Genomic DNA, 14,320 nt, shown 5'->3' on the forward strand with positions numbered 1-14,320 from the left:
AGGAAAAGAAGAAGAGAAGGAGGTTCTCTTCTCTAGCATCCCTTGGAGGAAAGTTGGTGGCCGAACTTCATCATCTCTTAGAGAAAGTTGGTGGCGGAAACTTGAAAGGAAGAAGAAGGCTTGGGTGGATTCTCGTCTTGGTAGATCGTCGTCCACACGATGTCCGAGATAAGAAGAGGAATACAATAGAAGATCAAGAGGTCTATAAGTTATAAGAGGTATAACTAGTTATTAGTTTCCGCATCATAACTAGTTCATCTTTTGTATAGATCTTGAAAAACCAAACACAAGAGGTTATCGATTTTAATTATCATTTTTGTTATCGATTTTCGTTTCGATTTCATGTTTCGATAATGTGTTTCTATTGAGGTCTCTATTGTTAAACCTTGTTTACTGTGAGAAGTTTAAATATCTGATTCCTTTGAAAGGCTTTGTCTAGGCAGTGGTGGATGATCTCATACCCAAGAAGGCCTAGTGCCTCGCCACGTTTGACCTGGAAGTCGATCCTTGAAATAGATATCTGATCAACTTCTGTAATATGGTTTAACTTAGAAAGATCACATCGGTTGAACTTGAAGTAAGAATGTTAAGTTTCATTCCCAATTCAATTTTAACTTCTAAAGGGAAAATTTGGATTAATAATGTTAAGCATCATTTGCAATCCAAATTTAACTTTAGTAGAACACATGGGTAGCTAGGATAGTTCTATTCTTGTACAAATTTTTATACAGGGGAACTAGGACGGTATCCGAGTAGCAACCAACAATTGGTATCAGAGTTAGGTTTTAACCTCTATGTGTTTGGTTTTAGTTTAATTATGCACATGTCATGCATATTTTAGGCAGGATAATAGTAGGATGTGCAAATAGATTAACTCTGTGGTTACAGGCTCCAACTATTATGGCATATTGTGATTGTGTGTGATTGGACCCTCGGACATGTCGAGGGCATTTTATGTGTGTGCATGATTGTACTTATTAAATATAGCATGAGCTGTATTAGTTTTAGGATTTTATATTTTTGTTCGATCTAGACTTTATGTACATTCCTTTGAGAAATATAGGATCGATATATGTAAAATTCTATTTTGTCACGGATCATATCCTTGCGAGGCATGGTGCTATTTGAGGACCAGAGGCGCAGCGAAAAAGGAAGCTCGATGGACACGATGACATGAGCCCTAGGGCTGGCGGCTAGTTTTGATGACTGCTAGCGCTGGCAGCACACAGAGGACAGTGATGGAAGAGGCCATAATAGTTGGAAAATTATTTTTCCATATTTATTGCTTTTTATTTACTTGATGTGTGTGTCCATGTGATGTATGCTTGCATGATAAAATCCTCATCTTAAAAAAAACTAAGTGGAAGAGGGATTAGTAAATAAATTCCATAGTCTCCATTATTGGTTTGTAAGTGATGCAAACAAACTTGCGTGTTGGCTCTGAGTGCCTCCCTCCACAACGGATGAGTTTGTTTGCAGATCACTAGATCACACTTCCTAAATGGATGATTATAAGAAATTATTTAGGAGCGTGTGATCTTCTCCAACTGAAGGGGCATAATCATATTTAATGGACTAAGTATCAAGAATGGTATACACTTATGCGCATTTAATAGTATCCTCCCCAACGGAGTCACTGCTATTATTTGTGTGACCAAAGGAATACCAACTATTAATTTGTCATAAAGCTAGGTAAAACCCCCTCTTACAAATGTCTGAATTTGTATATGTCCACACTAACGTGGCATATAAAATTCACAGTTTTTGAGGTAATTTTATTTGTCATAAAGTTAGGTTGACAAAATAAAATGGGTAAAACCTCCTCTTACAAACAATTGAATTTGTATACGCCCACACTAACGTGGCATACAAAATTCATGGTGTTTGAGGTAATTTAAGGTTGACAAGATGATTAATAGGTAAGACCCTCCTTTTACAAATATCTGAATTTGTATACATCCACACTAACGTGACATACAAAATTCACGGTATTTGAGGTGTTGGTGAATTTAATGATATTGTTTTAAGGAATCACTATTATTTTAAATTCTAAAGTTTTGACCAAATATTTGATCGAAGACAGACCAACTATTAATTTATTTATCATAAAGATAGGTTGACAAGATAATAAAATTAATGGATAAAATCTCCTCTTATAAATGTTTGAATTTGTATACGTCCACACTAACGTGGCATACAAAATTCACGGGGATTTTAAGGTGTTGGTCTTGACCAAATATTTTTGTAATTCTTAGGATTTCAAATGTTTTTCAATCTCCTAGCTGTTATACTATAGAATAGACTTAATAGTCTCAATTATAATGATTGGAAACAAAACTTGGACACTAAGGTGGACTGTCCTCTCAGAATTGAGAACAATAAAGGTGTATTTTATTCATTAGTTGTTGAAACATATTTAGTGGTGTTATCTACCGGTACCTGGTGTGTAGATACGGGAGCCACTGATCATGTCTGCAATTCATTGCAGGGGTTCCAGGAAACTCGACAACTATATGAAGGGTAAATCACCGTCTACATGGGCACTGCTGCAAAAGTAACAACTGTTGCAGTGGGAGATATTTATCCTCTGATAGGAATAAAACATGGATTTTGAGAAATTATCTTTACGTACTAAGTTTAGAAAAAACTTGATTTCAGTTTCTAAACTATTCAAAGAACTTGATATTCTGTTTATTTTGATGACAAAGTTGTTATCAAGAAAAATAGGGAAGTTATTTGTTCTGGTACGTTAGTTGGCAATTTTATATTCTAAATCTAAAAACTCCCACGATGCAACAAATGGAAATTAATAACACATCTTCTAACCCTAATAAGAGAAAGCAACCTTCAGAAATGAACCAATCATATCTTTGGCATCTAAGGCTAGGTCATATTAACTTGAGTAGGATTCAAAGGATAATAGTCGATGAACTTTTGGGTTCATTGGTGGTGGAAAACTTTCCAACCTACGAGTCTTACTTGGAAGGAAAAATAACCAAGAGGCTTTTTAAGACTAAGGGGTATAGAGCCAAAGATGTGTTGGAATTATTCTGATTTGTATGGACCTATGACTATCCAGGTAAGAGATGGTTTCGAATATTTCATCTCTTTTAGAGACAATTATTCGAGATACGGGTACATTTACTTGATGTGCCGCAAGTTTGAGTGTTTTGATAAGTTCAAAGAGTACAAGGCTGATGTGGAGAAACGTCATGGTAAAAGTATCAAGACACTATGGTGAGATCGTAGTGGCGAGTACCTCTTAGGAGAGTTCAGGAGTCACTTATCAGAAGTCGGGATTCAATCCCAACTGACTGCACCTGGTACACCCCAATAGAATGGTGTGGTAGAATGAAGGAATATGACTCTTATGGAAATAGTTAGATCAATGATGAGTTATTCAGAATTACCAAATTCGTTTTGAGGATATACTCTGAAAACGGAAGTGAACATAGTACCTTCTAAGTCAGAACCCTCTACTCTCATAGAATTGTAGAATGGGTGTAAGCCTAGTCTGAAGCATATTCGGATTTGGGGTAGTCCAGCATATATGCTGAAGGGAGACATTGAACAGGAGTTCACTTGTTTGTGGGTTATCCTAGAGAAACAAAAGGAGGTTTATAGTCCTAAAAATCAGAAGGTCATTGTTAGCATCAATGTCTGATTTTTAGAAGAGACCTATGTAATGAACCACAAGCCCATAAGTAAATTTGTTCTTAAGGAAATAATAAAGGGCACGTCTAATCTAGTACCAACAGTACAACATGAGATACCACAAGAAACTGCAACATGTGTCACAAATGATACACAACTACAGACAGTGTCTCATCGTAGTGGGAGGATTGTTAGGCAACCTGAAAGATTCATATTTTTGGGAGAGTCGTCGGACTTGATCCCAGGTAAACATGAACCTGATCCCCGTACATATGACGAAGCACTCAAGATAAAGATGCAGCATCTTGACAAAGAGCAATGAATTCAGAAAAAGAATCTATATATTCTAACAAAGTCTAGGAGCTAGTAGAACCTTCAAACAGTGTAAAAGCTATTGGATGTAAATGGATCTACAAAAGGAAAAGAGGGACAGACAGGAAGGCGGAAACCTTCAAAGCAAGGCTTGTTGCGAAGGGGTATACTCAGAAAGAGGGAATTGATTATGAGGAAACTTTTTCGCCAATATCTATGCTTAAGTCTATCTGGATACTCTTATCTATTGCCGCTCATATGGATTATGAGGTTTGGTAAATGGATGTCAAGACAACTTTCCTTAACGGAAGTCTTGAAGAAAATATCCATATGTAGCAACCAGAGGGGTTTATTGCAAAGGGCAAAGAACATCTAGTATATAAGCTCAATCGGTCTATTTATGGACTGAAGGAAGCTTCAAGGTCTTGGAACATCCGGTTTAATGAAGTAATCCAATCACATGGATTTATTCAGTGTCCGGATGAGTCTTGTGTATACAAGAAGTGTGATGGAAATGTGGTGGTATTTCTTGTACTATACGTAGATGACATTTTGTTAGTTGGAAACAATATCAAAGTATTGTCGGAAGTAAAGGTATGGTTGTACAAGCAATTCGATATGAAGGACTTGGGAGAATGCGCATATATTCTCAGGATCAAAGTTATAAGGGATCGCAAGAAAAGAATGTTGTGCTTATCCCAAGCTTTATATACCGTTACAATCCTAGCTAAACTAGACTCCAAGAAAGGTTTTCTACCCTTTAGGCATGGAGTATATTTATTTAAAGAGATGTCTCCGAAAACATCAAAAGAGAAAGAAGATATGAAGGAAGTTCCTTATGTTTCAGCTATAGGAAGCCTAATGTACAATATGTTGTGCACGAGACCAGATATCTGTTTTGCCGTGGGCATGGTTAGCAGATATCAAAGTAATCTAAGACAGGGACATTGGACTGCCGTAAAGCATAGAGATTATATGTTGGTTTACCAAGCAGATGATTTGATCCCTGTGGGTTACACGGATTTTGACTTCCAATCAGATAGGGGCAATAGTAAGTCGACCTCGGGGTTTTGTGTTTACTTTAGGAGGCAAAGTCATTACAATGGAGGAGTGATAAACATAGATGCTTTTCGGACTCCGCCATGGAAGCTGAGTATGTGGTAGCCTCTAAGGCAGCCATAGAAGCTGTATGGCTCAGAGACTTCATGATAAACTTAGATGTGATTCCTAGTTTGCCCAAAATTATTGCAATGTATTGTAATAATAAGTGGTGCAGTAGCAAAGTCGAAGGAACCACGAGCCCATAAGGCAAGTAAACACATATAGTGCAAGTACCACCCAATACGAAACATCGTATAATGAGGAGAAGTTGTTGCCGCCTAGATTGCATAAGATGATAACCTGGGAGATCATTTCACTAAGGCCCTTAAGGCAAGAGCTTTTGATGGGCATGTTGAAGGCTTGGGAATTAGATGTATGGCAGGGTATATGGCAGTATAGTCTTTTAGTATAAGTGGGAGATTGTTATAGTGTATACTAAAAGTCTAGCTTTTTATATAAACATATAAGAATCACATTGGTCAAATGCCTACATTTATGCTAAGTGTAGTTGTCCATTTAATTTATATTGTAGATAACATGGTGTGAGGAGACACACAGAAGATTATGTTATCAGATCCTTATAAATTATAAACAGTTGCTCACAACCAAGATGAAATGGGGCAAACCATTGGAGTGGTTGTAGTGTAATTAGGTATTAGTTTATCTTGACTAATAAATTACACTAGTGCACTATGAGTGAATTGAGCAGGACCAATTAAGGTAGTATCTTTTTATACTGACTATATAAAAGGACAATACCTCAGTTATTATAGAAGTGTGTACTCTTAATCATGATATAATAACAAGCACATATACTTAGTATTTATTTCTTTGATTTATCAAAAGGTGTGATTTAGCTCGTTAAATCAATAGGCCCAATAAGTTGGGAAATGATATTATTTATATAGTGTATTGTTGATTATAGAATGAAACTGTGTCCTAGTAATCTAGGTTGATGATGTCCCCTTAAGGAGCTCATAAGGATTGTCATGTAAACCCTGCAGGTGGACTTAGTCCGACATGACGATAAGGTTGAGTGGTACTACTCTTGGAGCTAGATATTAATTAAGTGAGTTGTCAGTAACTCATTAAATTAGTGGGCATTCAATATCTTAAACACAGGGAGACTAACACACTTATGATAAGAAGGAGCTCATATAGTAATATAGGATTGGTGCGGTAGTACAATAATAACTCTTTAGTGGAATAAGATATTATTGATGAACTTGAGTTGGGTGTTCGGGGCAAACATGGGAAGCTCAAGCTCATTGGAAAACCAAAATCAATTCCTCCTCTCGGTCCCTATTGTAGCCTCTTATTTATAAAGTCTTATATCCACCTAAACTCAACTTCTTACCCACCTTAAGGTGGTCGGCCAAGTAAAGCTTGGAGCCCAAGCTAGGGTCGGCCAAACCAAGGTTAGATGGGTTCAAGTTGTGGCCGGCCCTAGCTTGGAACCCAAGCAAGGGTGGTCGGCCACATTGAATTTAAAAGGAAGTTTTATTTTGTAAAATCTTTCCTTTTATAGAGATCCATTAAAAGGATTTAAAAGGATAATTTTAATATAAAACTTTCATTTTTTAATCGGTCATAAAAGGAAATAAAAGGAAGTTTTATTTTGTTGAAAACTTTCCTTTTATATTGGTTTTAAAAGAGATTTTTAAATTTTTTAAATCTTTCCTTTTATAGCTTTCTACAAAGGAATAAAAGAGAGATTTGAAATCTTTCCTTAGTTGTAGTTATCTATAATGTGAAAGAAAGATTTTAATTTTTTGATAAAACTTTTCTTTCTTGAAACCATGTTTTATTTTAAATCTTGTCTTTTATATATATCCATAAAAGGATTTAAAAGAGAGATATTTTAATTTATAAAATATTCATTTTAGAACTATCCACAAAAGGGATTTTAAAAAAGAGAGATTTTAATTTTTGTTTAAAACCTTTCCTTGCTTGGAGAACAAGCATGTGGTCGGCCATGACAAGAAGAAAAGGAAGTTTTAATTTTTTATTTTAAAACTTTCCTTTTTAGTCATTGGCAAGGAATATAAGGAAGTTTTAATTATGTTTAAAATTTTCCTTATTTCCCAAGACCAAGGAATATAAAAGAGAGGGTAGAGGTGTCTCACCTCACAATAATACATCTTCTATTCCTCTCCTCTCTTCCTTGGTGGTGGCCGACCCTTACTCTTTTTCTCTTCTCCTTTGTTTTCCCTCTTGGTGGCCGACGACATATTGGTGTGGAGATCCATTGATGGCCGATTGCTTGAAGGAGAAGAAGAAGAGAAGGAGGTTCTCTTGTCTAGCATCCCTTGGAGGAAATTTGGTGGCCGAACTTTATCATCTCTTGGAGAAAGTTGGTGGCCGAAACTTGAAAAGAAGAAGAAGGCTTGGGTGGATTCTCGTCTTGGTAGATCGTCGCTCACACGATGTCCGAGATAAGAAGAGGAATACAATAGAAGATCAAGAGGTCTATAAGTTACAAGAGGTATAACTAGTTATTAGTTTCCGCATCATAACTAGTTCATCTTTTGTATAGATCTTGAAAAACCAAACACAAGAGGTTATCAATTTTAATTATCATTTTTATTATCGATTTTTGTTTCGATTTCATGTTTCGATAATGTTTTATATTGAGGTCTCTGTTGTTAAACCTTGTTTACTGTGAGAAGTTTAAATATCCGATTTCTTTGAAAGGCTTTGTCTAGGCAGTGGTGGATGATCTCATACCCAAGAAGGCCTAGTGCCTCGCCACATTTGACCTGGAAGCCGATCCTTGAAATAGATATTTGATCAACTTCTGTAATATGATTTAACTTAGAAAGATCACACTACAAGAAAAAAAGCTAATAGACAACGCTTTTAACGCGTTGTCTTTGTGCCTAAAAAAGCGTTGTTAAAGGCACTGTTGTTAAAAGTCTGCTCAACGACAACGCTTTAAAGCTTTGTCGTTTGTAGCGAAGACAACGCTTTAAAAGCGTTGTCGGTTTATGCAAAAACAACGTTTTTGCAACGCTTTTAAAGTGTTGTTTTTGGTAGAAAAGACAACGCTTTTGCAACGCTTTAAAAGCGTAGTCATGTTTTGCAAAGACAACACTATTACAACGCTTTAAAAGCGTTGTTGTTTTTTTACAATGACAACATTTTTTGCAACGCTTTAAAAGCGTTGTCGTTTTAAAGAAAAAAATAAATAAAAATTATTTAAAAATCATTATTTTTATATTTACGAAATTATTATTTTTCTTTTACCATGTCTAGATTCGAATTTTACATATAATCAACTCAGCTAATGATTTCAAACTCATACCAAAATAATAAAATTCTAACATTGAAGTAATATTAGTATTTAATTACATGAGAAGCTAGTAAATATCAAAATTAACATTAATTCTATTTCAATGTAGATAGTGATATTCACATACAAAACAAAAGAGTACAAAATAACTAGCCGACCTCGAAGCCAACAATCTATTTACTTCTACTAGCTACACTCAAAAATTATTATTGGCTTGAGAACAGGATAAAATAGTACAGTAATTACTACCACAATACTGAAGAAGTAGCTTGTCTTTCTCAATCTATTACAGGAATAAGCAATTGGATTTTGTCTAGGATCTTTGTGAGCTTTGAACAGATTGAACAGTTGGCCTGAAATATAAACAAAAAATTACAGTCAATAGTTTGAACAAAAAAATTACTTCTACTAGCTATTTTCTATAAATGAACCAAAACTCATTACTCAGAAAGAAAGAAAGAAAGAAAGAAAGAAAGCTTGTAGAAATGCAATGTTTCTTTAAACTACAGAAAGAAAGCTTGCAGAAATGAAACGTTTTTTTCTCTGCAAACGCTTTCTTGCAAAAAGCACTGTTGTTGCATAAATGCAACGTTTCTTCAAACTACAGAAATAAAGCTTGCAGAAAGAAAGCTTGGCTTGCAGAAAGACAACGTTTCTTCAAACTGCATTCTAAAATGCATGCAGTTTATAATATGTATTCTAAAATGCATGCAGTTTCTAAACTGCATTCTTCAAACTGTGCAGTTTCTAATATGCAGAGAAAGCTTGCAATTTCTCCATTCTAAAATGCATACAGTATTTCTCCATTCTAAAATGCATACAGTATTTGCAGAAAGAAAGCTAAAATGAAACGTTTAAAATATGAGTTTAACCAATAGTGGAAAATTGCCAACTTCCTAAAGAAAGCTTGTAGAATTTTTAGTTTAACATGCTTGATAGACTTAAAGCTTGCCAAAATCTTGCATAAAGCTTGCAAAAATCTTGCAGAAAGCTTGCAGAATATTTGCAAAGAAAGCTTGCAGAATAGACTTAATATTATTGTGCCATTCATCACAATGCCGATGACCGAACCCATAATGACTTAGCATGAATTAAGGGCAATAAACTGAAGACAAGAAAGTACTCCAATGTATCTGAGCTACAGCTTAATTATTGCCCTTGTATTTTTTAACTACTACTGATGTGGCTTGAGCCAAGTAGGAAAAAAATGATCTAGAGAATTTAAATAACCTGCAGGTTTGTTTTTTGAAGTCCAATCTTGTGCCGGTGAAATCCCCTACACAAAAATAAGAAATGCTAATGCACAATAGTAATTGGAATATAATAATGCAAAGAAATGGCATGAGAAGCCATATTCATGTCCTAAAAAAGAATAGTTGTGAGTACAATCTCCCCATTTATTACAATAAGAATCAGCAACCATCACTATAAAAATACTCTTAATCATCTATTTTTAAAAATAATAATAATCAAATTGAAGTTCATTTTTCTTATGCAGTTGCTTGGGCACCAGTGTGAGGGAAAAAAAACACTGATAGTTAGTGCCCTTTAATCTCATCACCAAAGAACATTGAAAAAAAATAGAGGCAGTTGGACATGCTAGCTAGGCCAAGAAAGAGTACTCTATCTATGCTAGCAACTCATAGGATATGATATTATAATAATAAACCTCTGTCATGTAAATCATTATGCTTTATAGAATAACAACCATCTACTAAGGATGACAGGTGTGATAATTTTTTCTTTCAAACAAGAGGATAATAATATAGATAGAAGATGGTTTTTGAAGTGGCACAATGAGAAGTATATTTTTCATTTTGTTGTCAATATTTTTCAAAAAAAACACTAAATGTGAAATATATGTTAAAATAAAATTATTAATGATAAACATACACATTAAAATATATGTTATATGTAATTACACATACCTTTACTATTACCCACATAGCATTTTTTCTACCTTCCCTTCCCTTGTTTGAATTAAACAATATTAAGGCCCTTCATACGTTAATGATTTTTTTATATATGAGTTTTGTATTAAAATAAATGCTTAATAAAAAAGAAATATGAACTCACATTTTCACTATATATTTCTAATCCTCATCATGAATGCGGTGCCTTAGAGAATCCAACAAATAAATAACTTCATTGTAAGGGTCAATGACAGTGAGAATCCAATGGAAATTATGCAACAAACACATAATTAGTGCATATACAATTAGTAAGACTGCTATTTACTGAACAGGAGGTAGTAAGACATCCAATTATGGGCAGTCGATAGTAGACAGTTTTTCCTATTTGATACAACATTGTATGATATATTACACTATAAAAATAATTATTTTCTGTTAATATAGTATAGTATTGTGTGCACTATGTAGTAATTTTGATGAAACTTCTTATGAATGGTGGGCAAGATGTGGAGGGTTTATCGTCAACGTGCAAAGTTTCTAACGGGTTTAACTTTGTAGCTATTGTTCTAAATGAGAAATATGGTATGAGGGCACTCTGTGGTCAAGACTAAAAAATATGAATTCACACGCACAAGGTTATGAATACAAGAATCAAGAAAACTTATGTAGTTCTAAGTTCAACAATTCCGAATGCAGAAATTAGTTTTTAGGATTCTTGGTCCAAAACTAATGTAGTTCTAGGTTCAACAACATAATGAGTTTCCAAACATATGAGTTGGATGGTTAGACCAGCCACACCAAGTGGGGTTCAAGGCCAATTTGTTTTCGACAAGAGGTTCCCTATAGTTTTGTTTCAACCATATAAGCTCACTTTTCTAGTCATGGAAGAATAGTTTCTCCAAGAAGGTATTCACAGAGTAGGCTTAATTGTTACAACAACAGAAACAATTCTACAAGAGTAGCCTAAACTCCTTTGAGATAAAGATCAATCATCATTAAACTTACTTTCTCCAGAAATAGACTCATACCTTCTGCCAATTGTGATCATTGAAGGAAGAATCATGGAAGAATTTGATTATATTCTCGCAAAATTCTCTGGACTTCTCAAGATTAACAGCATGCCCAGCATTCCTGATGACTACTAGCTGAGCTCTATCTCCTAAATGTCTGCAGGTTTTACATTTAGAACAAATATGATCTCTAGAACTGTACTTTATAATCCATCTACTGACCTCTTTAATCTGTGACCCAACTCTAAAGGAAAAATTCGATATTTCTCGCCCCAAACTATCAAGGTTGGCTGTACAGAGAGAAACAGGTATCTTAAGATGTAACAACGTAGTATTAACATAGTCATAAGCAGTTTATCTTTCAAGTAGCCTAGATAAGATGAAACAATCTTCAGTACCATACTAAAGGATTCTGCAAAGGTAAAAAAATTCAAAATGGGGCATAAGGAATGATCACCTGTGCAATCTCTGGAAGGACCAAGTGTTTTCTTTCATAGATTAAAGCATGAAGTAACTCTATCTTCTCTTTTGCATAAACTGTGCACATCACCTGGAAAAAAAGACAAGGGCACGGTAATTATCAAAGCAAGTCTCGCTTCACATTCATGAGGAAAACAAGAAATCTGCTTGGCATTCATGTTGGTCTGATAGATGAATGAGAAGGTTTAGAGTTAGATCATGGCTGTCTTTGAATGATAATGTCGATTCAATCAAAACCTAATCATAATCCGTCCTAATTTTGAAGCTAATGTAAGATAGATCTTCGGATTAATCATCTATGATCAACCTATATGTAGTCCCAGAGGAAGCAAGACGGCATTATGCGCGGTGGGTGGACGAAGGACAGCCGGACGAGCTGACGAAGCTTTTCCGGTGATTGGGGCAAAAGGATCTTCACCGCGTCATCCGCGTTCGAAACGACAAAGAGGCCCTCGGCGAGATCCCTCTCCTCGAGGCACATGCCGGCGCAGCAGAGCACCACCCGCTCAACGGCTGACGGAAACATCGCAGCCATCTTGTACGCCACATCTGTCAAAGACTCACTGCCGAATCAGAAGAAATGACTGTGAACTCCCGATCCGGAGGCCATCTGAGGGTCTAATCAGCGAGCAGTCTGAGGAATCGGGCCGACGACAAAGATCTAAAAAACGAGCATTCTTACAATATGAGAGAGAGCGAGTCAAAGAAGGAAAAGGGACTGGAAGGAGGGTTACGAGGCTGAGGGGAAGGGTTTTTCTTGGTGAAAAGTGGAAGCGGTGGCAGGGAAGAGAGGAGGCCTCAGCACTGAGATCTGCCGTGGTCGATCGCCTTAGCATTGGGATCTGCCGCTTGACGGAGAGGAGTTCGGAGGAGTGGTTCACGGAGAGGGGTTCGCCGGAGAGGGGTTTGCCGGAGAGGAGTTGGATGGAGAAGGTCGCGTGAGATGAGGAGTTGGGAGAAGGGTTCGGGATCAAAAACGATCGGAAGATAGGAGTTGAGAGAAGGGTTCGGGTTTTCTACTCCTTACTTAGATCCAACGATTTGTATTAATCAAGATTTAGATAAGAACTTAATAATAGACAACACTTTTTAAAAAACGTTGTCGTAGACACTAAAAAAAGGCTAATAGACAACACTTTTTACGAAGCGTTGTCTTTGACCCGTAAAAATCACTAATAGACAACGGTTTTTAGAAAAGCGTTGTCTATTAATAAGAAAATAATGAAATAGACAACGCTTTTCACTAAAAGCGTTGTTAAAAAAAATAGACAACGCTTTTTATAAAAAGCGTTGTCGTTTAAGTGTTGTAGAATTCCAATTTTCTTGTAGTGTCACATCGGTTGAACTTGAAGTAAGAATGTTAAGTTTCGTTCCCAATTCAAGTTTAACTTCTAAAGGGAAAATTTGGATTAATAATGTTAAGCATCGTTTGCAATCCAAATTTAACTTTAGTAGAACACATGGGTAGCTAGGATAGTTCTATGCTTGTACAAATTTTTGTACAGGGGAACTAGGATGGTATTCCGAGTAGCAACCAACAGAAGGCGCCTCCAAGGCCGTCCGAGGTGCCTCAGCACTCCATGAGGGTGCCTCCAGCTCTACTGCGCGCACTCCCCAGCTCTTGCACCAGAGGCGTCTCCAAGCTCCATGGAGGGCGCCTCAAGTACTGTTCATCCGAGGCAAATCACGCTATTTTGTCCATGCAAGATATGTTAGTCCCAAAATACCAAGCATACCCTACAACACAAAGTTAGCATATAATGATAACATAAATATGAATATCTGACAGTCACCGGAATGTCCGGTTCTAACTTTGGATTTTCGACCGAAAATCCTAGGTCGAACTGACGCCTACTATTCTCTCTTCCGAGGAGCGCGTCCTCACCTACTCCTCTCAGGAGAAGTTACCTTTTGTCAGTTTGGTCCTCCAGACCGACTGGACTTTTGCTCAGCGTCCGAGGCTCCAAGACTTTCTACTGGATGTCCGCTCCACGACCCATCCAGACTTCCACCTAGTTCGCGACACCAGGACTTTTCAACCTAGGGTTACCGCCCCCTAGGATTTTGCCCTGAAGCTCTTGACCCGCCAAGACTTTCTGCCTAAGGTTACCACCCCCTAAGACCTAGGGTTACTGCCCCCTAGGGTTTTCCCTTTGCCTAACTGCAGCTAGGACTTTTCTTCACTTAGGGTTACCACCCCCTAGGACCTAGGGTTACCACCCCTAGGGTTTTCCACCTACCTAACCGCAGTTAGGGCTTTTGACTAAGTACACTTAGGACTTTTCTACAATCTCATTCAAATACATTAGATAACAAGACAACTTAACTTTGAACCCTTTGACATAATCAAAACATAGGTTCGATCGTCGGATGTTTCTTGCACCAACACCTTGGTGTTCTCTCTCTATGCATCATTGCTAGTTTTTAAAAATCAATACTAAGGTACCAAAGTATTTTTTTCAAAAATAGCATTAGGGTGGTGCTGGTTTTAAAAACTAGTAACAAGGTGGTGCTGATTTTTAGAAACCAACACCTGATTAAAAATCAGCAGAACTTGG

General features: G+C 36.5%; 1 pseudogene; it reads right to left on the reverse strand.

The window, feature by feature from the left end:
* The window catches only part of LOC122014035, a 41,643-nt pseudogene extending 29,045 nt beyond the window's left edge, over nucleotides 1–12,598 (reverse strand).
* Nucleotides 12,599–14,320: the final 1,722 nt, after the last annotated feature.

This window comes from Zingiber officinale, chromosome 8B (genome assembly GCF_018446385.1).
Source record: "Zingiber officinale cultivar Zhangliang chromosome 8B, Zo_v1.1, whole genome shotgun sequence".
Classification (NCBI taxonomy): domain Eukaryota; kingdom Viridiplantae; phylum Streptophyta; class Magnoliopsida; order Zingiberales; family Zingiberaceae; genus Zingiber; species Zingiber officinale.